The 27557-nt window shown below is 41.2% G+C and overlaps 1 long non-coding RNA gene across 1 annotated transcript; it reads left to right on the top strand.

Annotated features, from left to right (window-relative positions):
* Nucleotides 1–529: 529 nt before the first annotated feature.
* LOC128628135 (uncharacterized) lies at nt 530–27130 on the top strand. The gene is made up of 3 exons (XR_008392461.1): nt 530–757; nt 25187–25389; nt 26847–27130. It is a non-coding gene; the product is annotated as an uncharacterized LOC128628135 (long non-coding RNA).
* Nucleotides 27131–27557: the final 427 nt, after the last annotated feature.

The raw sequence follows: 27557 nt of genomic DNA, 5'->3' as shown, positions 1-27557 counted from the left end.
TATTGAGCCCTTATTATGTGCAAGATGAATAAAGGATATTTTTGGTGATAATCAGCGCTTTTTCTCCCCTAGATCAATGACGACACAAATTCACAAAAAGAAATGAACACTTTAAGTCAGTAATTTATCTACTGTCTGATTTAGCAGAAATGTTAGTTACAATCATAACCATGTCTGCTAACCCCATGAGTTCTTTGCTGAAAATACAAAGTATATAATTATATTTTCTCATTAACAAGCCCTGGCAGGATTAAATTCCCCTCCCTCCTGTTTTTCATTAACTACACCTGGCATTCTGTGTCAGGTGTGCGTACCAGAGATCGTGGTGATAAGGCCACATAGTATCGCCAGCCGGGTCAGGCATTAGTGTATGAGCCGGTCAGCAAGTGCAGCTGGTCATTTCCAGCCACTTGGATCAGCTGAGATGAGAATGTCAATTTAAATGAAAGTGTAGTTAGGGTGGTGACCCACTGTCACGAGATACAGACTTAAGACCAAGAGTTTAAAATTCAGTAATGAAAGTGCGAACACAGGATGTAAGAGTGAGAGAAGTATTTTATGGTTTATGAAACTAAAAGAGCATCATATGTCTTTAGATTAACAACTTTTTGAAGTGTAATACACAGACAGGAAAGTGAACAAATTGGAAGCATATGCCTCGATCTCACACATCTGTGTATCCAGCATCCAATCAAGAAACTGAGTACGACTAGCTCCTTGAAGTCCCTCTGTGTTTTCTTCTAGCTAGTATTGGCTGGTAACTACTTTCTGGCTTCCTTTTCCCCCAGTGTTAGTGAAATACAATTGACGCATAATACTGTGTGTACTTAAGGCATACAGTGCAATGACTTGCTATACATATAAATGTGAAATGATTACCAAAGTAACGTTAGTTAACACATACGTTACCTCACATAGTTACCTGGAGTTTTTTTTTTAAAGATCTCTCTTATCAAATTTGAGTATAAATACAGCATTTTCATAGGGTCATTATGCTGAATATTAGACCCCAGAACTTCTTCATCTTATAACTATAAATGTGTACCCTGTGACTAACACCTCCTCATCTCTCCCGGCCCCCAGCCTCTGGCAACCACCGATCTACTCTCTGTTTCTAAGAGTTCGGCACTTTTAGATTCCACATATAGGTGAGATCATCTGGTATTTATCTTTTTCTGCCTGACTTATTTCTCTTACCATGATATTTACAATATTCATCATTAATGTCACAAATAGCAGGATTTCTTCTCTTTATGGTTAATAATACTCTATTGTGTATATTTGCCATATTTTCTTTGTTCATCGCTCTGTCCACGGACACATAGATTGTTTACATGTCTTGCCTATCGTGAATAGTGCTGCAGTGAACATGGAGGTGCAGGTGTCTCTTTAAGATTCTCATTTTATTTCCTTCAGGTACACACCAAAGAGAAGGATAGCTAGGTCATATGGTAGTTTTCTTTTTTATTTTTTAGGAACCTCTATACTTTTCCCTTTTCCCATTTTGATAATAGCCATCTCACAAGTGGTTTTCATTTGCATTTCCCCAAGGACTAGTGATGTTGCTCACCCTTTCATAACCTGTTCAAATTCCTTTCTGACTTCTATCACCAAATACTAGTTTTGTCTCTTAATTTCAAATGATAGGAATCATACAATTTTTACCCTTATGTGAATTGTTATTCTCTCAACATAATGTTTGTGCAGTTTATCCATATCGTTGCATATGGTGTGGGGCCGTCATTTTCATTGCTGTATTGTACTCCATTTTGTGAATGTACTACGATTTATTATCCATCCTTTGCTTCTGAGCATTTCAAATAGTTCTCTACTTTTGATTAATACAAAAAGGAAGAGCACATATTTTAAACAGCAAAAAAACTTGATTTTATAAGGCTCCCATGGCTTGACCCAAACTTGTTCTTCCGGTTTCAAGTCATTTTCTGGATTTCACTGAATATTCCCTTCTTACTGAACTTTCTGTTGTCTAACAGAATCTCGCTGTCTAACTCTTACGCTCTTCCTGGCCTTTGAACATTATGTTATCTCTTCCTTGAATGCTTGTTTCCCACCATCTTTGCCTTAATGTGGGTAACACCCACTCTTCCTTTGACCCTCAGTTTGGATGTCCCTTCCTGCAGAAAGCAGTCCCCCTGGCCTCCAACCACTAATATAGGTTATCCTTCTGCATTGCCCATTTGCTTGAATGTGTCCCCAGAAGATTGTGGGCAGAGACTGTGTCTTCTTGTGTATACCAGGGATGTCAAACTCATTTTCACTGGGGGCCACATCAGCCTTAAGGTTGCTTTTGAAGGGTTGAAATAATTTTAGGACTGTATAAATGTAACTACTCCTTAACTTTTAAGGAGTTGAAATTACATTCAGCCCTTTGAAGGCAACCTTGAGGCTGATGTAATCCCAGGTGAAAATCAGTTTGACGCCCTTGGCATATACCATCTCCAGTGCTTAGTGTAGAGTGGACACAGGTTTGGTTGCACACATTTGTTTTTTTTCAATCTGATAAGTGTTAGTCCAGTAATAGAGAGACTAATCCATTCACTCATCATTGTAAGACTGAATACATTTTCATAGGAACAGGACACAATCTGATTAATTTTATTCCTCCTCGGTTTTAATGAATAGCAATTGAATGTGAATATTTTCAAAGGAAATTATATTTCTTTTTTAAATGTTCTCAAAACTCAGCCTTCTACATATCCTACGTTTCAGTGGTATTTTATACTTGCTGGATTAGAGAACTGGGACCGTTGCGCGAGGCCAGATTCAAAACATGCCCACAGCTCTATCCCATTTCCATGTCCTCTGGGAGGAGAAGCCAAAGAGGTGTGTTGATGGGTGGTCAGGAGTCTCCCCGCCTGAGTCTCTCTACCTTTGTTTGGATGATAGGCTGGTTGCTCCATCCCCTCTGGCCCGAGGCTGCTTTTCAGGTTTGGAGGGCTAACGCTAGTTGGAAGGTGAATATGGGCTGGGCCAGGGTGATGGTAAGGAGCACTGAGGGTATTAATTAAAAGTATAAATTCCCAGTCCTCATCCCAGTTCCACTTAATCAGAATCCCCAGGAAAGAAGATTTTCTAGGTTTTAGCCTGGTTAAGTTTTAAGAGTCCCAGGTAATTCCTATCAAGAGCAAAGCAGGGGAAATGTTTGAGAAATTTGAAGTGTTTTAGGAGCTAGAGTATAACTAGTGTTATGCTGGAGCTGGCTTGAATTGCAAATTCATTCTGCATATTTCTTCCCATCTCCATGTTTCATGACTTGTTGGTAGCTCGAAATTGGTCATAGTAGGGGTATTTAGACCACAGAAACTAGCTAATGCTACAAATTGGGGTAGTCTACCCCAGCCTCAGAGAACTGGTTGTTAAATAGTTATGAACCACTGAACAAATAAATGAAAATCCTTGCGTTCATGGAGTTCACAGTCTCATTGGGGAGATGGACGAAATAAGTAAGTGGATTTTATTAGAAGTATAGTAGAAAGGCATAAGCACTACAGAAACAAAGTTGGGGAAGACATTAGGAGTAATGGTGGTAGTCAGCATTGCAATTCTAAATCAAGTGGTCAGAAAAGACCCCACCGAAAACATAATATCTGAGCATGAATTTGAAGCAAAGGAGGGAGTGAGCCATGCATACAGCTAAGAGAAGAGTGGTCCAGGCAGAGAGGAGAGCAAGTCCAAAGGCCCCAAAACAGGAATGCTGCAAAGGGGCCTCTGGAGCTGGAGCTAAATAAGAAGAGGGTAGCATAGCAGGAGCTGAGATCCTAGATGTAGTGGGTGAAGTAGGGGCGGGGTGGATGGTCAGATCCTGTAGGACCTAGAGGGCAATTGTGAAGGCTTGAGAAAACTTAATAGGGACAGTTATGGTTTTTTTTATACAGTGAAAATATGATTTATCAAATGGTAACTTCTCAGATTCCCTGCAGAATTCAAAGATGACTTCTGCACTGCTTTCTGTAGGCTGATTTAACCTCTAGACTTGCATTGGTAGCCACTAGCCGCAGGTGGTGATTAACATTTAAATTCATTTAAACTTAAATTATTCATTTACATTAACTAAAATAAAGTAAAATTAAGAATTCAGTTTCTCAGTTACAGTGGCCACATTTGAAGTGCTTAAAAGCCTTATGGGGCTAATAGCTACCATTTTGGACATGCAAATATAGAACATGCCCATCATCACCGAAGATTCTATTGGACAGGACTGCTGTAGACAGCGAACCTTGCTGAGGTTCGTTACCCATAGGCTGGGCCCTGGTCCTTAGCCTTTTACGGATGGTGTGTTCGCCATAGCAGACCTTGTGACAAGGACACCTTGGTGCAGGCATCCTGGAGCCATTTGATTTCTCCTCAGATTGTAAGTTTCTATTTCAGGACCTCATTTCTGAAAGTAGCTTTACATAAAACCTGTAATCTTCTCTAGGACATCCTGCAGTTCATTTATATATTCATAAAAAGTGAGTGGTCACTGGCTATTACCTTGCTTGTATAACCTGTTGTTGTGAAGAGAAAGGATGGGGTTGATCTAAATTACTGGTCAAATGGTCCAAATTATAGCCCAGAGACTTTAATTTATTCATTTATTTATTTTGTGGTTGTTTTCAATACTAAAAAAATTCACATTAAATAGTGATTAAATCTGAGATATCAATTGCGCAGAGTCAAGAAATACAAAACAATCCCTTAATGTTTTCTGTAGGAAAGGATGCTTTGTGGGGTTAACTCGGGTGCTCCCACTCAGAGTGGGGTGTGGGGCCTTAAAACTTGGTGGTCTGACCGGGGAGTTTTCTCTCAATGGTTTTGCGGGGTGAAGGAAAAGCAGTCTCTGAGCTCCATGAAAACGGCAATTATCCTGTGACCTCCTAAGTGGGCTTACTGGAGCAGGATGGTTCTTGAGCAACTGGGAACTCATTCTTCACACTTTGCTAGAGAGGATCTTTGGGGGAACATGTGTCCCCCGGATCTAGGTGAGCATTGCTCCTTCAGGCTGAAGTGGCTTGGCTGGCACCTGTGGCTCCTTGCGGGTATTTCTCCGGGTGGAGGCCGGGTCCTGGGGCCAGAGCCATCCTCAGACCGCTCCAGCTTCCCTCAAGCAGTGATCCTTTCCCTCTTCACTCAGCCCGACACAGTCAGGAGCTCTACAGACTGGCTTTTCCTCTCCCTCCAAACGTCCCTGTGGCAAGAATCTGGAAAGTTTATTCATGTTAAAATATAAATTACTTCTCCCAAAGGTAATTTTATGGAAATTGAGCCAATCCTCTTGTTGTTTAAGACAAAGGAATAAAGCCCTAATTGTGGACTTTCAGATACCAATCAGCTAAGCATCTTCTAGTCCCTCTGAAATAACAATATACACAGTTAAGGGAACTATACATCCAGGTTGCTTGGGACAGATCAAGTTTATACCTATCGCACTTGCATATTTATTAAGTATTCTCTTTCACTCAAAATATCTGGGTAATAAATTAAATAATCACCTTATTTATAGTCCCTTTTTTGCCTAAAACCTGGAGAACAGCTGCAGGATAGAATCATCTCAAAATTATTTCCTAGAGTTGGCTTCCCCTAACAAGCTCTAGGCCTTTCCCTCCTTTTTCAAATTTCACCCTCAAATTGGAAAGCGCCAGGAGACACACTACAACGCATGGAGTATTATATTTTTTCCCCATTTGGTTATCTAATGGAGTAAATCTTAGTCCTTGAATAAAATCCCAGAGGAGCACATCTTTACCAAGCTACTCCTTATCGACCAAGTAAATCCCAGTTTCAAATATTTCCCTTTCTGTGTAGGAGAACATGCTTCCTCTGTGAGAGTCTTCATTGAATTATTCCCTCACTTGGGCACCTTGATTAGATTGATTCCACTTCCTGTTTCTTGACCTGCAGTGACTTTGTTCACAGACTGTGTCCCAGAAGGCACAACGTGGGAATTTGTTACGGTCTTGCCTTTGGGTTCTACATCTTATCGGAAATAAGAGCCTGCAGTGTCTGGCATCTGCAAAATCCATTTGCACACAGACTAGCCTCGAGGTAGACTGGAATGGCAGTCATTCCTGTAGCAGTGAGCTACACCAGCATGCATATAAATGACATTTTAAGAAGGAAAAAAAGCATAAAGCCACAAAGTCATAAAGTGACGTTAGAGCTGGACTGGAGCTGTAAAAAGCACAGCATGCAGGCACTTACGTTTTTAGATCTCCTAAGTCTCCATTGGTTATTGTGAAAGTACATGTATATTCATTTGGATTTTTATGCCAATGAGGTGTTTTAATGGTTCTCTTCCCTCATGCAGCTGTTTTCCTTGAGTACTTTGGTTATATACCTTACAACTTACCTTTATAAATAGCCAAGCCAAAAAGAATTTGTCTTGACATTTTACGTAGAACATTCTATTATAGAATTTACAAATTCAAGCATGACTTAAATATTTGCATAATTTTCCCTTGTGACCCTTTGATTTTGATTGGTTATAAATTGACCTGTTTAATGTCCTTGGGAGCAAAGGGTAAAATCCTAGCATCAAAGTGGCCTGGGTCCAAGGGGTTTCCATAGTGTAGTGGTTATCACGTTCGCCTGACAAAATGGCCTGGGTCCTTACATGGAAGAGAGCAGGCCATTTTCCCCCCATTCCGCTCCATGCCATTTTACAACTCAGTGAGGGAGTGTTCTATTTATAGTGTCTTCACCTTCACTGTTATCCCTCATGTATCAGGAGTTCTTTGTAAAACCCAAAAAAAGATATCTATCTTCATACCAAAAAAAGTACACTGACCAAGGCAAGTATTTACAGGACTAATAGCTATGATAATATGAAAAGTATTAGTGCAAATGAGAAGATACTAACAGTCTCCAATAACTGAAGAACTTAATTAGAAAAAGAAATAGTCACTGAATAAAGATAAAAATGAAGACATATAACTTTCTGTCTGAAGGAAAGGAAGGATTTATTCTAACTAGACAGAAAGATGATATCCGACTTTAATTAAAATCTCCCAAATTTATGGTTGTTATTAGAGGTTCGCTGGTTGTGGATTAGGAAGGTGGATTATTCAGAGAAGCTGACTTTGGTGAGTCTTTAGGCCTGGGCTCTGACTCATCAGGCCTTGAGGCTCATTTTTGTCAGGACGTCTACTAAAAATTACAAGAAAACTAATGAGTGAATGACAATCTTCATGTATTCATTTTTAACTTAAAAAATTGTGCCTATTTGTATATAAGGAGCTCTGGTTTGTGTGGCTCAGTGGGCTGGAGTGTTATACCATAACCGAAAGGTTGTGGGTTCAATTCCTGGTCAGGGCACATGGCTAAGCTAGTTTTGATCCCTGGTCCTGGTGTATATGGGAGGCAACTAGACAACCAATTGATACATCTCTCTCACATCAATGTTTCGCTCTCTCCTTTCCTTGCTCTCTAAGAGCGATGCAAAAACAATGTCCTCAGGTGAGGATTTAACGTATATGTGTGTGTGAGTGCTTGCCTGCATGTGCTAATTTATTTATTTGGATCGTAAGCACAGAAGGTTGAGTTAATGGCATTCTTCACTTACTATTATTGAAAACACCAAGATCTCTCTGTCCTATTTACATGTCCATCCACCTGTCCATCCCGTTCGCTCATCATATTCTACTCCTACTCCCTACACCCATAGGAAATTTAACATATTTAATGTGTTTATTTTTATTTAAATGCATTATGCATATGGTATATGATTTTGTGTACCTGTATTTTTAGTTTACATGGATACTATGCACTCACTCTGTATGTTTTGTCACTAGTAGTACGTTTTGCAGATCTATTCTCACTGTTATGTGTTACAGCAAATCCACTGCATGCAACCTATTTGCTGTCTCGGTGGTAGCCAGCCTCTTTACCTCCAGCCCCCCAGCACTGTAAAAAGTGCTCCAGTGAATACCCTCATCCACGTTCCCTGAGATACCAGTCTGATAATGCAAACTGATATCTCATTATCTTTTTAAAATTTTGTTTAAAAATTTCTCCCAGATGGGGAGCCAGTTTCCGAACATCTCAGACAATTTGCTCCTTTGTCAGTGACTTGTGTTCCACTCTCACTGCATAGTGTTTCAGTTTGGACATGGGTATGTCTCTGAGTTCTCTCAGTTCTAGTATTTATTTCCAGTGGGAACTACATACTCTCAAAGAGACAATAACTTGTGTAGAGTCAGCAGGGGAACCCGCCCCCCTTCCTGGTGTCTGATTATTTGGCAGACCTAATGAAGAATTGGACATTTTCCTGGGGAGCATAGAGTCAAGACAAGTCATTCTAAGGGACATTTTTATGTGTATGTCTAATCCCGCTGGACATCACCTGAGCCAAAGAAGACACAGTTCTCTGCTGAGCAGATTCTTTGTCACCACACAGGGCTTATTTAGGTCTTCACTTCTAGGCTCCAAACAGACCCACTTTTTTTTTTTTACAGGACATTCATCCTTCAGGCTGGCAGGGTGCAAGTCATCAGAGCTGGGCATGTTCAGAGCAGTCACTTGCTAGGCTTACCTTCTGACATGACTGCAGGTCACCTCAGTTAACTCAACAGATGGCAGGTAGTATAGCTTTGGACACAGATGAGTTTGAATCCTGGCTAAGCTATTTCTTAGCTATGGCAGACACTGCTTAATGCCTATTCATCAGATTTTTTACCCTCCACTTTCCCCACCTCCATTCCCATCCATGTCTCCTTCACAAGATTTTTCTGAGCTAGCAATGTGCCCAGTCTCAAAGAATGAATTGTGTTTCTAGCCACATGCGGATGTAACACTTGGAGCAGCGATAGCCACCTTGTGACTATGAGAAAATGATCTAAGATCAAAAAGTCTGTTTATTTATGACTGTACATTAGAAAAATAGTGTGTCCTGAAGGACATTGTAGAGCACTGAATCAATCCTGGAACTGCCCACCTCCAAACCTCTCATTAACTAAATGGTAGGTGTTCTTATGGTTAAATACTTACTACTCAAAGTATAGTCTGCCGACCAGCATTGGCAGCATTCGGTTGCTTATTAAAAATGTAGAATCTCACCCCCATCCTGATGAATTAGAACCTGCAGTTTAACAAGATCCTAGGTGATTTTTATGCACATTAAAATTTGAGAAGCACGGGTATAGGCCACTCCTCATAAGTTTTTATTTCTTGCAGCTGAATTCATCCTAATCAACACACTGTGACAAGTTACCAGAAGCATTTAAACCTCAGCTTCCTTACCTGTAAAAACGGGAGCAATGATACACTAGCAGCTACCTTATAAAAGTACTCCCATGAGTAAATGAGTACATAAAATGTGCAGCACAGTGTTTGACACATATTAACACTCCATGTTTGCCATCTTTACAGGATTCTGCAAACATCCTTGTGCAGATAGTAAAGTTCGAGAGAAAATGCAATGCTCTGCTCTTTCAGGATGGAAACTGGGTGTTTCCAGGACATCTGTGGGGTGAGACTTTTATTGACATTGTTGCTGCCAGGAATACCAGGCTACTATTTCTGGCAGCTGCTTTCCCGAGGACTGACAATTCACAACTTGTGTCTATAAGCAGCAGGTTTGGTTTATTCTTTAACTTCTGTAGGCTCAGTAATAAAAGTTATTGTTTAGAAATGACTTGATCCATTTAGCTGGATAGTAAAGATAGACACATTGAGAACAGGGCACATTAAGAAGTAGTGTAGGACACAGTGAGATTAAAGGGAAATACTTCAAAAGATTGCATACCTGGAGACTGAGCAATAGGACAACTGGCTGGGACTTTTGTAAACTTGCATATTAGGTTATTAAGTGTTAGGCCGAGAGCCCAGAAGCCTGGATTTAGCACAATAAAATAATGTGTGCATGTAAGCATACACTAAGTGCAGCATAACCATATCTCATAAAAACATAAGGCCCTAAAAGCATTAACATTTGTGAAACTCGACAGTTAAGACACATTTATTGCAGTAAGAAACACTGACTAAAATATTAAATGACAATGACAATATACCCTGATAACTCTTGAACTGTGCTATCTCAGAACTCTTCTGTGGGGCCCCATTGCTTACTGTAGGCTGGAGAGGAAGGTCAGAAGATATGGCTCCAGACCCACCCATTCCAGGGAGTGAAGGGTAGGCATGGGCGTAGACAAAAGTGAAGGCTCTGGCAGCTCAGCAGGGCTAAGGGGCCTCAGTGTGTAGCAGCAGGGGAAATGGGCATAGTCAAGGCAAATGTCTGGTCTGCCCACTGGGGCCTTAAGGTAGAGCTGGGCTTCCCAACATGATGTGGGGAGGAAGGGTATGAAGCGGGTAGACAAGACTCAAGACACCAACCAGGCAGAAAGCTGACTTACCATGCTTACCATGGTGAATTAAGGTGGAATGGCCTTTGGAGGAGCGGGTATAGCTCTGTTGTAGGATCCAGCAAACTGAAAGCAAAGTCTCACACACCTAGGAGCTCCTGGGATATTAAACTAAAAGGTCAAAAGCAAGACTGAGCTCCACAAACAATATTGGAACTCAGGCTTAGAAAGCAGTGCCTGTGACCAGAACAGGGCATCTCATGGGCATAAGGAGCTGCAACTCATTTGTCCTGTGGTCAAAACTGGCCAAGTCCCAGGATAGATCTTTCTTGGGAAGAGGTGGACAACACAGGAGCCAGTGGTCAGCGCTGACAAGGGGCCCTGCTCCTTCCAAGCCCTCACAGATTGGATGATAGGTGACTGGGATGTACTGAGCTGCCTGAGTGCTTTTTCTCCCAGGTCCAGATGGGTGAAAATAATATTTTGAATGTGATTAACAGTACAAAATCACAATGGCTGAGCACAACAATGACTTCTTATTAATATCATGGCACAATTTGATTGGCTGGGGTGAGGTGAGTGAAAATTTACTCCACACAGTCATTCAGGGACTCAAGCTCCAAGCATTTCCCATTTGGCAGCTCCAGCATCTTCTTGGGTCTAGGACCCTCCACTGGTTCCACTGCATCCCAGTGAAGGCATAAAAGGGGAAGGAGAACCTCAAGGCAGGTATTTTACAAGCTAGGCTTGGTGGTAGGTGTATTATTTCTGCTTACTTCCGATTGGTGAGAACTAGTCACAAAGCCCTTCCTAGTTGTGAGAGAATTCATAAATGTTTTCAAGAAGTATGATAAGGAAGAGAACACACATAGTGATGAATATGTAGCCAGTCTGCTACAAGAGAAGAAAGCAGTAGCGGCCACAGGAATGAGATGAGATTTATAGGAAGAAGATTAAAATAGGTTTCCTTTTAAAAAGTTAATTTATTCATGGGGAAAATAAAGAAATCATCATTTTTCATTAATTGACTTATTCATTGCTTTATTCATTCAATCAGTAAAAAGTGTATTGAGGGCTGACTGTGCTGGGCACATTGATATGAATTTGTTTAACAAACACATTGGAGTAACTTTCTATCACCACACAGTGTCCTAGGTGCTGGGTCTAGAACTGTAAACAAAGTCAGACAATGCCACTGACTTCTAGTTATTCATAGATTAGTGGGGCATATAGACATCAATGCAAAAAATAGAATGGGAGACACTAAGTGTTATAATAGAGGTGCCACGGGAACCCAGTAGCAAACGCATCTAAATTTAGCTGGGGTGATGGCTACCTGGGAATAATAATACAGCAGTATTTTTACTGTGCAGCAAACACTCTAAGCAATTTACATACCATATGATATTTAATCTTACAATTACATAAGGCAGTTATTTGCCTTGGTTTATAGGTAGGAAAATTAGGGCAGATAAAGGTTAAACAACTTCCCCAGAGTTGCTTGGCTTGTAAGAGATAGAACCACATTTGAACCTGAGCTTAGCAAATTCTGAAAACCATACTCTTTCCCGTGTTTGCCACGCTGCCTTTCATCACGCAGAAGAGATTGGGGTTGGATCTTAAAATATAAATTGGAGTGGGTTGGTGTGGACTGATGGATTGGGCGCACGGACCTTTCAGGGAGTGTAAACTGTGTACAAAAGCCTGAGGAGGGAGCAGGTTGCATTCTGGCAGGGTGTCCAGCCTGCAGCCCACAGGCCGCATGCGGCCCAGGATGGCTGTGAGAGCGGCCCAACACTAAATCGTAGATTTACTTAAATCATTATGAGATTTTTTTGTGATTACGTATTGTAATATATTTAATATGTGGCCCAAGACAACTTTTCTTCTTCCAGTGTGGCCCAGAGATGCCAAAAAGCTGGACATCCCTGAATTTTAGGGAATTGTGAATTAGGACAGATTGAATTAAATTGCTGTGATAAACAGCCTCCAAATTTAAGCGGCTTAACTCACAAAAATTTATTTCTCGCGTACACACTGTTTTAGGCAGTGGATTTTGTTCTGCAGTGTCACTTAGGGACCCATGAGGCCACTTGAAACAGAGAAGAAAAAGGAAAAAATCTAGAGAATCGCGAACCTGCTTTTTTCTGCCTCAGCTTGTGAGTGACACATGTCAGTTTCCCTCACAGCCTGTTGACCAGAACTAGTCATGTGGCTCCAACCACCTGCCGTAAGCTGAGCAGAGCGTGGGAGAAAATGAAGTTTAGCCTGCCTGTTCGTGTGCTGCATCTTGCATTTACTTTTTTTTTTAATATTAAATTTTATTTAGTTACTTTTCAAGTACATTTTTTTTAATCTATTTCTCCCATCCCACCCCACCCCCCACCCGGTCTCCCCCCTCCCTCCCATTCCCCCCCCCCTCAGTCCTCATCTCTGTGTCTTTCATACTTGTTCCTCAAAATCCCTCCCCCTTTTTCCCCTTAAGTTCCCTTCCCTCTCCCCCTCTGGTCACTGCCCACTTGTTCTCTATTTCAGCGTCTTTGTTTTTATTCTGTTTGCTTGTTTGTTTTATTCTTTAGCTTCCTGTCAAAGGTGAGATCATATGGTATTTGTCCTTCAATGCCTGGCCTATTTCACTCAGCATAATGCTTTCCAGTTCCATCCATGTTGTTGCAAAAGGTAGTAGCTCCTTCTTTCTCTCTGCTGCATAGAATTCCATGGTGTATATGTACCACAATTTTTGGATCCATTCATTTACTCATGGGCACCTAGGTTGCTTCCAACTCTTGGCTATTGTAAATTGTGCTGCTATGAACATTGTGGTGCATAGGTTCTTTGAAATTGATGTTTTAGGATTCTTGGGGTATAATCCTAGCAGTGGAATTGCTGGGTCAAAAGGCAGGTCAATTTTTATTTTTCTGAGAAAATTCCATACTGTTTTCCATAATGGTTGTACCAGTCTGCAATCCCACCAACAGTGAACTAAGGTCCCCTTTTCCCCACACCCTCTCCAACATTTGTTGTTTGTTGCTTTGTCTATTATAGCCATCCTGACTGGTGTAAAGTGGTATCTCATTGTGGTTTTAATTTGCATCTCTCTGATAGCTAACGATATTGAGCATCTCTTCATGTGTCTCTGGATATTCTGTATGTCCTCTTTAGAGAAGTGTCTGTTCAAGTCCTTTTCCCATTTTTTAATTGGGTTCGATGTCTTCCTAGAGTGGAGTCGTGTAAGTTCTTTGTATATTTTGGAGATTAAACCTTTGTCTGAGGTATCATTGGCAAATATGTTTTCCCATACAGTTGGTTGTCTTTTTAATGCATTTACTTTTTAAAAAATTAGGTGTTTTTTTTTTAATGAAGGCATAATGCATCAAGGTAAAAAAAAAAATCCTGATTCCTGACCTAGACCTTGGTGACTGGTCTGATTTTAACTTGTTTCGGGTAAAATCTCAATGAGGGATTTCTGGAGGGACTGGATCCGTTCTAGGCCAAACCAAGGTTTTGAATCTTTCTAGGCTTGTAGACAGAAGCAAGTTTTCAGAGCAAACCTTCCTTAGGTCCAGAACTGAACCACTATGCTCTTGGAACACAGATTAACCTGGAGCAGGCCATGCTCTAGGTACTTGGACCAGATAAAAGTATATTAATTATATGTAATTTCATTGAAAGTTGTTTCATAATATGACTGTGATAAATCAGTTTTAAAATGCAAATAGAAATGACTTTTTATTTCATGTGTTTATAAATCTTTTAACAGGCTGTTTAATAGTAAATACTTAGAAAAAATTCAATCAATTCTAAAATTATTCTTCCTATGGCATACTAGTATTTTTTATTGATTTTTTTCTTAGAGAGAGAGGGGAAGGGCCGGGGCTGTGGGGGAAAGAGAGAGAGAGAGAGAACACAGAGACATCAGTTTGTTGTTCCACTCATTTATGCATTCATTGGTTGCTTCTCATATGTGTCCTGACCAGGGATCGAACCTGCAACCTCGGTGTGTCGGGTTGACACTCTAACCAACTGAGACCTGACCAGGGACTACACTAGGGTATTTTGATAAAATATTCCATATTCCAAAACTGTGTGTATAACTTTTAGTGTTAGAAGGGTAAAGGGATTAGCAAGAAGCTGGAGAGATTAATAAACAGATGATTTGTATTAAAAAATCTCTTTTTACCAGTCTTGTGATTAGTCCCTCAGAAGTTTTTAAAGTGGTATGCGTCCTCCAGTCCAAATTTGTATCAGAATTTGGTTCTTAATCTTCTTTTCATAACAACAAAGGGACAAAACAATTCCTGGTTATTTACCGTTGGTCATTGCTATTACAGTCCTGTTTTACCAATAAGGAAAGCGAGTATCTGACAAGTTAGTAACCTGGCCAAGGCATCAAGCTGGAATTTGAATCCAGGCTTACCGGATTCAGAGCCTGTAGATTTTACGCAGGTTTACTCGTTTGGTAGACCAGGTGAGTGCAAGCACCAGGAGAATGGACAAGAGGCTGAATGAAAAGTATTCTTTATCCTATGTTACGCATTTGAATCTGACCATCATGTAAAATTTTCAAAGAAACGCTCTTTATTTTCCTAATCTGCTCCTGCGAGAAATGTTCTTGTCGCATGGCCTTATGACTCCTTTCTAATTCCCGGAGCCGCTGCACGGGTGGGTGGCCGGGCACATTCACAAGTCATAACACGAAATCAGCCGTGACAGGCCTTTCTGTGTCCCGGCACTAGCTTCCCAAGAGCCAGAGGCGGCTCAGTTCGTACTTCCAGTTTTTGCTGCCACCCACCAGAGGGGGGGAAATGTAGTGGGAATACGCTGTGCCCATCACTTAAAGACAAAACTATTTTAGTTCTTTTTTAATAACATAATTATCCCGTTAGACTAGGCTTTACAATGGGAAGTTCAATTCAGTAGTATTGAATAGAGTTTTTAGTAGACTTTCTTTTTTAGAGCAGTTTTAGGTTCACAGCAACAGTCAGCGGAAAGAACAGGGGGTTCCCATGGACACCCTGCTCTGCCGTCATCAGCACCCTGCGCCAGAGGCTACGTTTGTTGCAGCTGATGAACCTGCACTGACACATCATTATTGCCCCCAAAATACAACTTTTCACTTGAAAGATCTAATTGGTTCCAAATGACCCAACCACACTACTGATAAATTCATTGAACATTCAGAATAAGCATGATCAAATGTAACCTTTAGTTAGAAATACATATTCCCAGTATGATAATCAGAGAGTTTCAGAAGATTTTGATAGTTTTTTCCCCTGGAAATAGCTTTATAATTTCTGTGGGTTTTTCCTTTCTCATTGAAAATTAAAACCCTATCGGGGCAGGAAGGATGGTTGGCAGGGCGCCCAGAAGACACGGCCCGTGGGCAGACGGACTCTCACCCTGACTGACCCGGAGCCTCAGTCATTCACACTGTGGTAAGGCAATCAGCGTGAGAGTTTCTCTTCCAACACACGTTGGAAATCAGAAATTTGAAATTCTGTTTGGAACCAGAAGAAAATGTGTTATACATAATGACATGCATACTTAATATTTATTGATTAATTACCATTTATACCATGTGTCAGGTACTGTGAAAGTCCTTTGCATATGTTATCTTATTTAATCCTCATCAGCATCCTAGGAGATAGGTATTTTTTATCATCATCATCATCATCATTATCGCTTTACTAATGGGTAAATAAAGTCACACCAGACTGGCAAAATGCAGTGCGGGATTTAAGTTTATTAGAGTAGGATAACTGGTTTAACAATCCCCAAATCATAGTGATGTAACACAATAAAATTCATTTCTTGCTGGAGCAAAGTGAAGTATGGATGGTCCTCATTAGGTGGTGGCTCTCTTGGGCAGCTCAACACTAAGCACTGACTCGTGTACACAGGCCCCTTCCATCTTGTAGCTGAAGCGTGTGGTAGCTTCAAGATCTCTCCATCATCAACCAACCTCGAGCGATGGAAATAGAGCAGGGAAGACTGAATAGCCTGTTTCACGGCCAGACCTGAAAGTAGTGACACCACTTATGTCCACATTCCATTAACTAGAACTCAGTCTTATGGTTCCACCATGGTGCAAGGGAACCTAGGAGATGTCGTTGAACTCCATGTTCCAGAAGAGACTTGCATCTGGTGAATCAAAGAAATCTCTCCACAGCAGGTTTGTCTGACCCAAAACTCTTCACCACTAGAATCTGCCAGTTACGCTACTCTATTCCACTCCCCTAATCTTTGACCAGAAAGAAACGATCGAGTCTCTCTGAGACTTAACCCCACCTGACATAAATCCATATGGGCATTTAAACAGCAACAGGAAGTGGTATAATGATGCCATTGTGGGTCTGGGAACTAACCCTTAACCTTGACGAACTAACTAGGCAACCTTGGGAAAGTTTCTGAATATCTGCTTTTCCTCATATTTTCCTTTGTGTGTCTCACAGACTGCTATGATAGGCCAAGGAAATAGATTATGTAAAAACATTTTGTAAAAAGTAAAATGATACACAGATGTCAGATGTTGATGTTGTTATTATTGCTACTTAAGTGACAATATGACTGATATAGCTAATAATCAGTCTATAATGTTGGAGAAGAAGAAATCATGGTGAATTGGGCTGGTCATGGAATGCTTTATGGGAGAGTTGGAATTTGAATCTGACCTAGAAGGAGAAGTAGGGGGCGGGCCTTCATGGCAGGGAGCCTTGGACCACCAAACAAGTCAAAACTGGAAGGAGCAGTATGCTGTGAAACTTGGAAAAACCACCTGCCCTTAAAAGGCTTCTGAAGCTGAGGCGAGCAGGGACAAGTGAACTTCTGACTGCTGACTCCTTTGACTCACTTCAGCCACTTGTGAGAGCTCTCTCCACGGGCCACTCACATTTCTGCATGTCTTTTTGAAAATGAGGCACTGGTTGCCCTTTATCCCAGACTGCCTTTTCAGCGGTGTTCGATAGAGACAGTGTCCCTCTGGAATAAAGGGAAGTCCTGCTGACTGCCTGTTACAAAAGATTCAGGGGAGGTGGCATCCATCTGCAACCCAGCATCATGACTGCCCTCAGACCCCTCATGAAGCCCAAGATGGTCAAAAGAAGATCAAGAAGTTTGTCTGGCCTGATTAGACTCATATGTCAGAATTAAGCATAACAGGCAGAAATCCAGACGCATCAACAACAGGGTGCAGAAAAGATTCAAGTGTCAGATCTTGATGTTCAACATTGATCATGGCAGCAGCAAGAAAATGAAACATACACTGCCTAGTGGATTCTAGAAGTTTCTGGCCTGCAACATCAAAAAGCTGGAAGTGCTGCTGATGTGCAACAATTTTCACTGTGCAGGGATTATTCATAATGTTTTTCCAACCCCTGCAAAGCCATTGAGGAAAGAGCAGCCCCGCTGGCCAGGAGTTACTAATCCTAATGCCAGGCTGCACAGTGAAGAAAATGAACAAAAGCCCATGAGAAAGTTTTATTTGCATTCAATAAAACTATAAAAGTCCACAAAGGAAAAAAAAGATTCCAGTTCCCTAAGCTCAGAGTTCATGTATAGGAGTTAACTGGCCCTTTTTACACTGCCCTGTGGAAAGCAGGTCTTAGGGAACTGTCTTTAAAGTAATGCAGATACTCTAGCTACTACTATTGCTGTGAGTAGTGACCTATTTTTGTCTCTGACCCAGGATCTTTGTGTCCTCTACCAGCACCCCTGAAACTGTGACAGGCTAACCTGTTAACTTGCATGTAGGGTAAACCTCATATCCACTGTCGTTCTTGACAAACGTATGTCCAGGAGAGATTTCACAGAACAATACCACATACCAGGCAGGGCACTAAGCGCTGGGGACATAGCACCAAAAGGTGGCAGTTCTTGCCTGCAAGGAACTGCCAGTGCACAGATTAGGAGCTTACTGAGTTTAGTACTAGTGCGTCCTCACTTAACATTGTCAACAGATTCTTGGAGCTGCAGCAAAATGACACAATGAAACCAATGTTACCACAGGTGAATCAATAGAAACAGGAGTTAAATTCCTATGGCATTTGAGCAGTGTTATAACAAAATGACATTGATCCAAGGACCTGCTGTAGCAGAGCTTCAGTGTAGTTGAATCTCTAAGCCAGGGAACGCACAAAGGAGAAGGTCACACCCAGACTAATAAAGTTCTAGCCACGATTGTGATTACAGTCTGACAGGGTGGAGACCGCATGGGTTTAGTTCCCTGGGAATATGCATGTTCTCCACAGAAAGAGGGAGCTGAGGATCACAGAGGTGACCTGGAGACCTGGAGGCTTCAAAACTCTTCCCTTCAGTCCTCAGCCACCAGGAAAGGAGGTTGCTTTTTGATAGAGCTGTTGGTTCTATTAACTCATTCCTGGGTAGATAAACTGTTCTAAAAGGTGACAGTAGGAGTACTGATTTCTCTCCCAGAGATCAAAGGGCAGATCTGCTGTGCAGACACATGGTGATGATGGCGAGTGGGATTTCTAACTCTGGGATTGCATCAGGATGGGAGAGAAGGCAGGTACTGTGTCCAATGTGGGCACAACCAATAATCAGAACCGTACTATGAAAACCAGGAAGTCACATATAGATGGAGAAGGATCTAGAAGGCTGTGATCTCTGAAACAGATTTGGTCTCGTGTATAGAGCCTAAGAATTTGTTTTTGAATAGGCGGGCTACCACCAGGAAACGGGGTGAGGACCTATGACAATAAGGTAGTGAGGAAACCTGGCAGGCAAGGTACTTAGTAGTCCGGGCCTGGCAGACAGTGCTAATGTCGCTAAAACAACTTAATAAATAAGCTAGGTGTCTGACCAATGAGATACAATGAGGAACTCTATGGTGTTTGGCAAAAATGAGAACCTGTCACTGAAATCTGATATGTGAGGGCATAAGGCCAGGAGCTTTACGCCTATGGCAGGGATGCATTTGGTCCTTGGCACTGGGAGCAAGAATCCATTCATTCAACATGAGTGTAACAAGACTGTTCTAAGTGCTAGGGGTAAGTGGCAAACAAGACAGACAAGAACCCCCGCTCTATTGTGTTCTAAATGAAATGAAATCTGGCTTTGAGCCACCTAGGTCAAGGGAGATGAGAAATCCAAAATTTGCCATGTTTACTTTGGGGGTAGGGGGGTTTATTAGGAATGTCCGTCCCTTCTTGGGCTCCTACACATTCCAGAACATTCTGAGATGAATCCTCTGTTCTTCAGACCATATTAGTGAACACAGCTGGGTGTTCATGATCCAAGTCCTTTCAGTCACTTGCTCGGGCCACCTCTAATATTTACAGGGCCTAGGACAAGAGGACAAATGGAGGTTCATAAACCATATGTTAAATACCTTAAAGTTATAAATCAAGATGAAAAACTATTAAATCAAATAAATTCTATCATTTTAGCTTGGCAAATGTAACTTCATAACAAGCTGGAAAGGTTAGTTAGAATTTAGAATTTGGGGGTTTCTTGGAGTTCTGGGTATAGCAGTGTAAGGAAAGGAAGCCCCCGGTCCTAGCTGTGGCCAGCCCTCTTTCTTCTCCCACCCCCCGCTCCATCCTGCACCATAGGAACCTTCACACATGTGCACGTGTGTGTGCATAGTCCAGCTCTGTTCACCGATTCCCACCCTTGCAAAAAAGTCACCTATTAAATGTCTCTCAAGTGAGGGTGTGTACACACAGGCATGGCTGCCTTCAGGAAGGTGGACCCTGGGAAAAGTCTGGCGCAGGACCCGGGAGCAGGTCCAGGTCATTTAGGCTGGGAATTCTGGGGTTTCAGGCATGTGGAGCATGGTCTAAAAGGGCGAGGTGGGGACTCTGGGTGCCCATGTCCTTTGCAGACCCCTTGCCTCATAAGGAGGCATGTAGCCCTTGGAGAGCAGAGCAAAACCCTTTGTAGGAGTGTCCAAACTTTTGGCGTCTCTGGGCCACATTGGAAGAAGAGTTGTCTTGGGCCACACATTGAATACACAAAAACTAACGAAAACTGATGAACAAAAAAAAGTTTTTAAGTAAATTTACAATTTTGTGTTGGGCCGCATTCATAGCCATTCTGGGTCGTGTGAGGCCCGTGGGCTGTGAGCTGGACACCCCTGAAAGTATGGGACCCACGGTGGGAGCCCATGTTACTCAGGTCTACGGGTGGTCCTGTTCTTGGGAGTGGGTGATTCCACTACCTCAGAGCAAGTGAATTTAAAATTGGGCCATGAGTATAAAATTGAAAACCTTGAAGTCAAGTGGCCACCCATCTTGTCCCCTGAGATGCAGTGCACTTTTGAGTCTGCAGTCACCATCAGAGGCCCGGTACCCAACTACTGCTTGGGAGTAGGACACACATCCCTGACTCTTGAGACCAGTAAATATATTCCTTGAAACATGAGACAATGCTCCCCAAATAGGTTTCTCTTTATTGTTGGTGCACTTTTTCTTCTCCTAACCCTTGGTGTCTCCTGCCACTTGGGACAATCCCACTGTTTCACCTCTGAGATTAGAACAAAGGACCAAAGAGCGTGTTCTGGGTCTCAGGAAACTTTGCATTTTGGCCCTGCAACATTAAAGCTATTAAATACTCCCTGAGGTAAATTTGGCTCCTTTCCTTGAATGAGAAGACAAAAATATTTACAGCAGCCCAAGCAAGGTCCAGATCAACCTCCTTTAACAGTTGCTCCACCAAATAGATATTATCTCATTCATTTCTTTACCAGTCTTACTGAAGAAATGAAGCAAATTCAGGAAGATTGAACAACTTGCTGAAAGTCATAAAAGAATAAGAAGGAGAATTTAGTCCCACTTCAAGGCCTATGTTCTTTCCACCAGCTACACTCCCATTCACCACACCTAAGAGCTTTAAAGAAATTCAGAAACAAGTTTAGGAAACTGCCTGCCAAATGTGTAACCCTGTGTAACTTCCATTCTTTAGCATGGATCCCAAGATTTGTTTTTTGAGTTTCCAGATGCAGTGAGAGAGGAATCGGAGCCTGTCAGAGGACACATTTCTGTGTTGTGATCTGGTAGCATTTTAGCAAAACATCGACTGCCTGTGGCCCAGCACCAGGGAATTAGTCAGCTTTTTTTGTATATGGATTTTGTTCCAAAAAGCCACTAAGATGTTCAGCGAAAAAAAAGCCAGACAACATAAAAAGTGAAATTACATAAATATCACTTGTAAACGAAGTAGAACTGACTTGAAATGTTGTTGGGTCAGTTCCTGCTGTTCGCCGCCCTCCCGTCTCCCGCTCCTGTCATCCCACTCAGGAAAGAGGTGCTTCCCAAAGCCGGGGGAGACTCCCGGCTCTGGCTTCGTTGGTGGTTTTCTGTTGCTCATTGTGAGTTTGAGAATACATACTCAGGGTGAAGACAAGGATTTACTAACCTGTAAACCTTTAAATCGTGGAGTACAAAACTTTTTTCCCGTTATTTTTATGCTAAAACCCAGACACTATCAAATCCAGACCCTAACTGCCTCACTGACACCCTGAGAAAGGGAGTAGGGAAAGTAGGGCAGGAGAGGGGATGGGGGCTGAGCACCCGCATGACTCCGCCAAGTACTGCCAGGTGGACTGACCCTGGGGGGAGCTCTGGAGCACAAGTTACTCCTAGGGATTCATCCAGCCCTGAGGCAAAGGAGCAGGAGCTGGTCTTTCATATTCAGGCACCAGCCACCAATGGCTATGGTCCCCAGGGTAATTATGGCAAAGCACTTTCATTAGAAGCAAAGCAAATGGAAATGGGGAGATAGACCCCAGAGTCTATTTTTTAAAAGGATCAGAGGATCTATGAGTGGTAGGTAGACTGACAGCAACAGCTACTCCAAGTGCCATTGATTCTATGGCTTGTAATTCTTTTTTTAAAATATATTTTATTGATTATGCTATTGCAGTTGTCCCATTTTCCCTCTTCACTCCCCTCCACCCTGCACACCCCCTCCCACCCACATTCCCCCCTTTAGTTCATGTCCATGTGTCATAAGTTCTTTGGCTTCTGTATTTCCCATACTAATTTTACCCTCACCCTGTCTATTTTCTACCTATCATCCACGCTACCTATTCTCTGTACCTTTCCTCCCTCTCTTGGTTTGCAATTCTTTCATTCTAGGTTTGACAATCTTGAACAGCAGACAAAAGGTCCATTAACAACTAGCAGTGGTGAAGGGAGATGCTCTCAGGTGATCTGAACCATAAGAGTAGCCTAAGGTATTCAAACAAACCCCTACCCAAGCTTCTAGGGAAATCAGACTGGCAGGAATATGGCTGTATCTCCTTATATAGTGTAAAAAAAAACCACCGTTAGGCAACTGATCAATAAGTATGTGCCATGGCACCAGCACTAGAGGCAAAACAATTAAACAACTCAGGCAGTCCTTATCTTGGGATGCTTACTCTACATAGCTGGGTAAATGAGATTCACGTGCGTGAAACAAGTATGAGCAACAGCGACACTATGTAATTAGAGACTGTTGGATTCTGAGAAAAAGAGATAGTTTTCCTTTGTCTACACTTTTTCCGAGACTCACAGCATGAGCGGATTAAGGTGAGATCAAGCCCCTGCACGCAGCCATCCCACCCACAGCAGTGACATCTTTGTGTCAGAAGATAATCGTGTTGGGCTGAGGGCTGTGGGAACAGATCACAAAATAGTGTCATAAGTACAATGATAAAGGGTGCACTTCAGGGGAGTATTTGGGTACTGTTAGTATTTTTTAGTAGATAGCTCAACTACTGTATTTCGTTGACTCTAAGATGCCATGAATTGGAAGATTTTGTAATATTTTATTTCAAATTAAGAAAGAAACCACCCCTCAGTGTTACTGCAGTACCATCCATCATATGACATACTCTGATTGCAGAAGTGCCACAATGTGACAGAAGCGTTAGTTTTAGAACTGATAAATGGGGCTGCAAGAGGCACGAATGGGCTCAATCCTGTTGGCTGCCCTTTGCTTTTAGAGGACAGACAGGAACGTGTCTTTTTTCCCCTTTCCATAGTTCTTCATGTTGTCAGTCTCTGCATTTCCTAAGGAGAGAGGAAAAGTGATGACATGAAGGCCTTTGGCATCTCTCACTTCCAATGAGAACTAGCTCAGTAGCACAGTGGAGGCCAATAATAGTATCTGAAATCGTGGCTAATATTGAACAGATGCTTCATGTGGATGCAGAACTGGGCTAGCTGTTTTTTGTCCATTACTTCATTTAATTCTTATTTAATCTACTCAGTAAAGGCATTAGTGTCTCTATTTTACTGCCAGGTAAACTGAGATGTAAAGAGGTGACATAGCTGCAAAAATCTGTGATGAGATTGGAATGCAGTCTGTCTGCCTCCCAAGTTGATGTTTTTAACCATTATACCAGTAAGTGATTGGACAAGAACCTGATATTCTGCAAATAAAAAGAAATCAGCATTTCATTTCAGTCAGCATTAACCAGTAACATCTTTCTTAGGGATCTTTCAGAAAGCAAAACATGGCTCTACAGACTGAAAAGAAGACTTGAGTGACCCATCTTAAACTATGACTGTATTTCTGATGTCACTATTGCATAACTAGTCTTTAGAGAGTTTTTGCAAATTATACTGCTGGATAATGGATTTTAAATTGCATGTCTAAGTAGACTAAGAACTCTGTAGTTAGTGGGTTATATTTAAGTGGCCACAGAATAGATAAGGTGCCCAATTAAAGAGTCCATTTCTTCCAAACCCCTAATTTACGTTAGGGTGTTCAATTACCACTCTGTGTGCAGGCATGAATTTTGATCCAGCGGCAATGAAGTCAGACCCAGAAGTGTGCAGATTCAAAATTATTTATCAGCAAGTGCTACTTAACCCACACTTGACACAACTGTTTGCATTCACAGACATTTTGGCTTATCTGAACTTAGAAGAGGTTGGCTAATCCTTGATTAACCTGAAGTAATGAGTAGGATTTTAGGATAGAATATTAGTTTCTAGAATCTTAATGAGATTAGTCTGATCACCCTAGCAACTGGACCAGCAACTCTCAAATTTTTGGATCTTAGGACCTTCATACTCTTTTTTAAAAAAAGATTTTATTTATTTATTTTTAGAGAGAGGGGAAGGGAAGGAGAAATAGGGAGGGAAGCATCAATGTGCAAGAGAAACATTAATCAGTTGCCCCTCACACACCCCCAACCAGGGAACTGGTCCTCCACCCAGGCATGTGCCCTGACCACAAATTAAACCGGCAATCTTTCTGTCCCACTGAGCCATGTCAGTCAGGGCAAGACCTTTATACTCTTAAAAAAGATTGAGAACCCCAATGAATTTTTGTTTATGAGGGTTTTATCTATCACTATTTTCCATATTAGAAATTAAAGTGAAGAAAAAATTTAAATGTTTATTAATTTATTCAAAATAATAACTCTTACATGTTAACATAAATAACACACTTTATAAAAATAATTATATTTTCCAAAACAAAAAATTTCATGAGAAGAGTGGCATTGTTTCAAATTTCCAAAGCCTCTTTAATGTCTGGCTTAAGAGAAGACAGCTGAATTCTCGTATTTGCTGCTGCGTTCAGTCTTGTGTGATAACGCAAAGCATTTGACCTCTGCAGAACTCAATATTCACTCATGAGAGAATGAATGCTTTTTAAAAAGGCAAATGACATCTTAGTATTGTTATGAAAATAATTTGACTTCATGGACTTTCCATAAAAGTATTGGAACCCTCCATGCGTCCCTGTGCCACACTCTGAGAGCCACTGAGCTGGCAAAACAGGCTACTCATAGTTCAAAGCTAAATTTGTAAAGCAATATCAAATGAGATGATTTCTAATGACCAAAGTTCTTTGAGAATTTTTGCTAGCGTTTTTACTTTTTATTATTGTGGTGAGATATGTATACTAAAATTTACCATTTTTACCATTTTTAGGTGTATAATTTAGTGATATTAAATACATTCACATTATTGTGAAGCATTTCGACCATCCATCTCCAGAACTTCTTCATCTTTTCAAACTGAAAATCTGTGCATATGAAGCTAGAACTCCCTATTCCACCTTGCCTCCAGCCCCTGGAAACCACCAACCATTCTACTTCCTGCCTCTATGATTAAACTATTTCTAAGTACCCCATGTAAGTGGAAAAGATAGTGTTTGTCTTTTTGTGACTGACTTATCTCACTTGGCACAGTGTCTTCAAGGTTGATCAATATTAGAACATGGGTCAAAATTTCATTTTTTTAAGCTAAATAATGTTCCATTGCATGTGTGTACCACATTTTTTATCCATTCATCTGTTGACAGGCACTTGGGTTGCCTCCACCTTTTGACTATTGTGAATGATGCTGCTATGAACATTGGTCTACAAATGTCTCTTCATGTCTCTGTTTTCAAATCTTTTGGGTATATACCCAGAAGTGGAATTTCATATGGGAATTTTATGTTTAATCTTTTAAGGAACTGTTATATATATGTCAACATTTTAAACACTATTTCCTGCTACAATTTTTAAAATAAATTTTTCATAACACTGAAGTCTTCATTTTCTTTATATTTTTTGTCCAATAACTGACAACCATTCAAGGAAGCTCATGGATTTGATATATAATATAAAAAATTATGAGTTCTCTAGAAGATAGCTTTCTTATAGCCCCACATTTCAAGAAGCTCTTAGACTAAACTAGAATACGCAAGTTAAAATCTACTAGTAAAAGAATAAAATTAAGAGAGAAGAAATAACATTTATTCAGCACTATGTTCCAGGCACCATTCTAGGTATTGGGGATATAGCAGTGAAGATAATGGAGTCCTTGCCCTCAAAGGCGAGCTATAGCTTATTACTAAAGTTCTGACACGAGGATCCTCAGACCATGAGTGATCACTGTATCTTCAGGTGATCTGGGCCTGAAGAAGCAACCCTTCATCATCATGCCAGTGTCTGTCCTTCACCAGTAAGGCAACATTGGGCAACCTTGAGAGACAGGTGCAGTAGCACACTGTCCACCCAAGACTTTAGGGCAGGGTACCCCGAAAGGCTAAATACCTATGCTTGCCAACATTTAAAACTCCAAGGACCAGAGGGGAAGTTTTTAAAAGTTCTTTCTAGAAAGAACAGAGGACAGAAATAATAAAGAGAACACTAGTCAAAGGGAAGGAGTGGACAGTGATTCTAGGTATGTTTGTGCTGCTTCAGCTTGGCAGGTCCTTAGTGAACATGGGCTGCAACTTGGCTTCCAAGGTCTGGGCAGATGGGGTATAGGGTGGGCTCAGCTGACTGCCCATGGCTAAGTAGCAATGGGTTCACAGCAGAAATGGTGTCGTTATCTAATAATTATGATAGAAGAAGTTGTTAAAAGTATCCAAATATTTCTTCCTCTTCTCCCCCATCCTCATTTTTCTTCTTACTAGCCTTCTTTTATCCTCAAATTAACACTTACTAATATGCAACTGAATATCTGAGTGCAATGACTTTTTGTGCAAATATTCTGCTGTCATTAATTATTCATGTCAAAACAGCTTAGTTCAAAACATCTTTGCCGAAGAAGAACGTTCAAGTAAAAAGTAACATTGATTTATGTTTGTTTCTTTCAGGTGCAGAGTCAACAGGATTTGTATGAATTCCAAGAAGGTTAAAAACAGTCAAATGTAAAAGCTATGATTTCTGTTTTGCTCTCTTCTGAACAGGTGAAGAAATAGGTCCTGACACTCAATAGATTCTATACAATGAAAAGTTATCAATATGAAACAACAAAGTACTCTCTTAACTATGGCAGTTTTTAAAAATATTTTATTTACCTATTTTAAAGAGATGGGAAGGTAGGGAGAAAGAGAGGGAGAGAAACATCAAGGTCCGCAACGCAGGTATGTGCTCTAACAAGGAATCAAACAGGCAACCTTTGGCTTTGCCGAATGATACTCAACCAACTGATCCATGCTGGCCAGGGCTTTGCTGTGACAATTTATGTACTCAGTTGAACCTGAACACAGAGGATGGATTGGAATGACACAAAACCTCCCAAGACTTAAAAATACACATTAATAGAGAACAGGCTGACCAGAGGGGAGGGGGGAGGGAATTTGGGGGGAAAAGGGGAAAGGTTTACAGGAACAAGTTTGAAGGACGCATGGACAAAAACTAGGGGCTCGGGATGGAAATGAAAGGGAGGTGGGAGGGCTGTGGGGGTGGGGCTGGGATGGGAATAAAAGACAGAAAACTGTACTTGAACAACAATTCAATTTTTAAAAAATTTTAAATACACATGAAAAATTCCATAAGAGAAGCCCTTGATTGTTTATTATTCC

The sequence above is a fragment of the Artibeus jamaicensis genome, unplaced genomic scaffold, assembly GCF_021234435.1.
Source record: "Artibeus jamaicensis isolate MK-2021 breed Jamaican fruit bat unplaced genomic scaffold, CSHL_Jam_final contig_548, whole genome shotgun sequence".
Lineage (NCBI taxonomy): Eukaryota > Metazoa > Chordata > Mammalia > Chiroptera > Phyllostomidae > Artibeus > Artibeus jamaicensis.
This window is presented reverse-complemented; position numbering and strand designations above follow the sequence as displayed.